The following is a 4,812-nucleotide window of genomic DNA, read 5'->3' on the forward strand; positions in this document are numbered from 1 at the left end:
CAGTCTCTCTTCCATTTTTTCTCTGTCAACAATCTTTAGTGGCAAATACAGGAAATGGGTTTTTGTTTGTTTGTCTGTTTTGTTTTGTTTTTCATTTTAAAGAATAGTACTTTATTGAATAAGTTTTATTCACAGAAAAATAAGCTTCAATCTTCGATGATGGCCAGATTATATGGTGGAAAGAAATTTCCTTTGTTTTCCATACTGATGGAGAGGTTTCTACTAAATGAAAAAAGTCATACAAGCATATTCACAAATATAGCATCTATCTCAAAACATTTCACATGATTATTCACATCACTCATACAATGACATAAGAATCTGTCATTCTGTCAGATTGATTTGATAAAATATACCAGTAGTGAAAAAAATACAAAATCTTCGAACAAAAAATAATAGAAATGTACAAGACTGTCCTTACATACCTTAGGGAAATTATTTATTTTTTTTTAAGATTTTATTTATTTATTTGTCAGAGTGAGCACAGGCAGACAGAGTGGCAGGCAGAGGCAGACGGAGAAGCAGGCTCCCGCTGAGCAAGAAGCCCAATGCGGGACTCGATTCCAGGACGCTGGGATCATGACCTGAGCCGAAGGCAGCGGCTTAACCAACTGAACCACCCAAGTGTCCCGGGAAATTATTTCTTATATACATACTCCTAAAACTTTGGATTGGTTTATATGAATAGCATACCAAGTAAAGATAAAAAAAATAGTCATTTTAGAAATAACTCTGTTTACTCCCATACCACACAGGTCATATGAGGATTTAAACAGCAATGATGGATTTTGAAAAAAAATATATATATGTATATTCTTTTTATATATAATCTTACCTATAAAAACAGTAGTATACAAACTTCAAACTAAAAGGTTATGCAAAGTAACATACAAATGTTCTAAATTTTTTAAAAAGATTTTATTTATTTATTTGACAGAGAGAAACACAGCAAAAGAGAAAACACAGCAGAGGGAGTGGAAGAGGGAGAAGCAAGCTCCCCGTGGATCAGGGAGCCTGATGTGGGGCTCCATCCCAGGACCCTGGGGATCACGACCTGAACCAAAGGCAGATGCTGAATGACTGAGCCACCCAGGCACCCCCAAATGTTCTAAATCTTAAGGAAACTTTAAAATACCTCTTCTATTTGTAAATAAAAGCAGAATAAAACTGATCTGATTGCCTTATTAGGTAATTTGTTCTGGAAACTTGTTAATAAAGTATTGGTGGGAATTCTTAGTCTTCGTGATGCTGTCACCTGAAGCACTCAATCATTTTCTTCAGTAAAGGAATAAGTAAACGGATAGACTACATGTCAGTTACCACATATTACAACCAGTCTAACTCTGACAATAACAGGAGTGGCCACACAGTGCCTCAGAGTCAGCTGTGTCTTGAATTTCTCACTGAAGGATTGGGCCAATTTACATTTGGAACAACTTTATCAGTAGACAGAAACAGTAAGTGTCTTTTTATCCTGTTTTCTTAAAGTCCGTATCACTAGTCTTTAACAGATAGCAATGAGATAGCTCTAGCAGATGAAGCAGGAAGGGAACTATGTTCTGGAAGAAGCATTAATCTGTCTTTGATACAAGCTTCTCAATTAATTCCTGGAGAGGTGCCAACTCATGCCTATCAATCAGATGAAACTCCTGAACAAAGAAAATAAAGGACTTAAGGGAGGTGTTGAGGTGGGCCTCCTCTCACAGCTGCATCACAGAATCAAACTGCTGGTGATAAATATGCATAAACCCAGAAAAATGCTTTGAAGGGTCTTTGCCATAGACATAAAGTTTTTTGGAAAGGGGACACCAAACTTAGAAGGCAAAAGACTTTCATCATCAAGCTGATCCTGAACCCAAACATTTGATTGGCTTTTTGATATTAGTACCATTTTCCCAATGGTATTCATATCTTGGACCTGCAGACCTGACTGGACAGCTTGCTTCAGTGCAGAATTCTGTAATAGTTCCATACAGCATGTTGACCTGGTTGAAGAAATCTACAGTGTTAACCGCAATCCATTCACTGAGGTCCTCTCCCTCTGGCAACATAAGAGCTTGTCTCAGATTTCCACTTCCTAGAGTTGCTTCTGCTTGTTTTAAGAGCTGACGAGAGCCCTCAGGCATATTCTTCTTTGGTTTGAATATTTTAGAAGAGTGGTGGCTGAAGCGGTAGCTCAACTTCTATCCTCAGAGGAAAGGGACCACTGGCCCCCGGTGCTGTCTGGATTCAGAGCCCAGGCAGGAACCAGAAGGAAGCAAACAGTCCTCAACTCTTGGCCCATGAAAGTACTGGGTGCCCCTGCTATGAACCATAGATCTAGCAGGAGCAAGTTGCTATGCTGGCCTCCCCCACCTTGCTGACCTGAAAATCAGGGAACAGGTTTTTTTCTATCATCTATCTCGGTGTTCAGAAGTATTAGCTCTGCCATCAAGTTCTTGATACTTTTGAGCTTGCTTTATTTATTTTTAAATATTTTACTTATTTAATTGAGAGAGAGAGAGAAGGAGAGAGAGAGAGAGAGAGAGATACAGAGCACAAGCAGAGGGAGCTGCAGGCTCCCTGCTGAGCAAGTAGCTAGATGTGGGACTTGATCTTAGGACCCTGGGATCATGACCTGAGCAGAAGGCAGCCGCTTAACTGACTGAGCCACCCAGGTGCCCCTTGAGCTTGTTTTATTATTTGTAAATTTGGAAGAATGATATATTCTTTAATATTTTATTGTGACAATGTATCAGTAATATATCCAAAGAGATTGGCCATGTAGCAGATGAGCAATTTAGGAAGGTACCTCAATAGGTACAGAAGAAGTGTCTGACAAATCCAGATTCATTCCTGAGAGAAACTCCCAGTGAATAAGGAATTGAAGGAAGTTTCCTTAATGAGAAAGGGCTCAACCAAAAACCTACATCAAATGTCATAGTTGATGGTGAAAACCTAAATCCTTTCTCCTTAGTTTCAGAAATAAGGCCAGAGTTTTGGCTCTCACCACTTGTATTTCATTTTGAAGTAGAGGTTCCAGCCAATGCAATACAGCATGGAGAAGAAACAAATGCCAGAAGTCTGGAAAGGGGGAAGTGGACTTATCTTTTAGCAGTCAACATAAACTTCTGAGCAGAAAACTCAAGAGAATCTACAAAACAGCTACTAGAACAAGTTGGTTTAAGAAAATCAAATGTATGCCTACCATATGACCCAGCTGTTGTACTCCAGAAATTGATCCAAGAGAAATGAAAGCATATGTCTATAAAACATCTTATACACAAATGTTCACAGCAGCTCTATTTCTAAGAGCCCCACTGGGATTAGTTGAGCTGGTCAGCAACAGGTGAATAGACAAGTTGTTTTATAGGCATATGATGGGGTACTACTATTTAGCATTGTCCCAGAGATCTTTTTTTTTTTTTTTAAGATTTGTATTTATTTGACAGAGAAAGATACAACGAGAGAGGAGCATAAGCAGGGGAGAGGGAGAGGGAGAAGCAGGCTTCCTGCTGAGCAGGGAGCCTGATGTGGGGCTTGATCCCAGGACCCTGGGATCATGACCCCAGTGGAAGGCAGATGCCCACTGACAGAGCCACCCACGCCCCCTGTCCCTGCATATCTGAAGAGACATTTGTAGTGGCTTGCTAAAATTGCTTTCTAGCATAATTTTGAGGCAGGTTCTGACAATGTGATTTGGAAAGTGAAGGGGAAGGGAGGGGAATCATAAATGGAAACAGTATCCAGGCCTGAATTTCTTACTTCACTATGTATCTGGGAAAGCGTTCCCATGTTGGCTCTGGACTGATGTTCCTCAACCTGAACGTGTGGGGAATCACCTCCGGGAAACAGCTGAGCTAAGCTTCCTAATGTGTCTAGAGTGTATGTTTACAGGGCTTTACAGAAGAGGTGTCCCCTTCTAGAACTTTTTTCTGATAATCCTGATTTATTACCTTTTGGGAAAAATTATTTGATTAATGCTTGGCAACAAAAAGCGTCAGATGGATGATAATAGCAAGCATCCTTGAGGTTAAACCGTTAAGAAGATAGGATTAGTATTTGTTGCTGAATTCACATACAACAGTCACCTTATGTTGGAGTCAATAAAACTGTGAGAACATAAGACTCTCAAATCACTCCATAGGGATTTGATGACTCCATGTGAGAGTTTATTCTGTCTGAAATTCCTATTTTTCACTTTTTAATTATTCTAAAAGTGAGGAATATTTGACTATTAGATAGTGTGACTTCTGAAACGTTTTATTAAAAATAGTATTTATTGCAATTGCTAATAGTTTAGGAATAAGCAAATATGGCATTTCGAATAAATGCTATTTGTTCATTATTTTTGCTTAATTTAAAAATATTTAGTGAGTACTTAAAAAATGACAGTCACAGTACTAAATATGTGTAAAGTGCCAAAAACACAGAATCAGTCACCAGTGACTTGACTTCCTCTTACTTTTTCAGTATTCAACTCCAGCTCCTTTTCTGGCAGTCAGTAGGTTATAGGCCAGTCCACATGGACACATGAGAATATGAAGTACTATAGTAAAATGCTTCTGAAGATTGTTACCCTCCCAGCTACAGAAATGCCCTGGGGTGCTGTGTTAAAGAACTTCCATATCAGGTAGTGTCTTAAGAACAAAACAGACCTGAGAAGACAGGATTGCTGTTGTTCAGACTTCCCAGGGTCACCTGAAGACTGACATGTGCCTCATGAAGTCAGGGATGAAACAGGTGGCTGACTTGGGGAGGATTCTGGCCAACATGCACGCATTTCAGTCCCTGTCCACCAGGGGGTGCAGTTTCCTACCCTAGTCACATTTC

At 39.6% G+C, this 4,812-nt stretch overlaps 1 pseudogene across 1 annotated transcript; it reads right to left on the reverse strand.

The window, feature by feature from the left end:
* Positions 1-1,571: 1,571 nt before the first annotated feature.
* LOC308346044 (MOB kinase activator 1A-like) lies at positions 1,572-2,162 on the reverse strand (annotated as a pseudogene). The gene has a single exon. The product of its transcript is annotated as an MOB kinase activator 1A-like (transcript).
* Between the last annotated feature and the right edge of the window lie 2,650 nt (positions 2,163-4,812).

This window comes from Martes martes, assembly GCF_963455335.1.
Source record: "Martes martes genome assembly, chromosome: 7".
Classification (NCBI taxonomy): Eukaryota; Metazoa; Chordata; class Mammalia; order Carnivora; family Mustelidae; genus Martes; species Martes martes.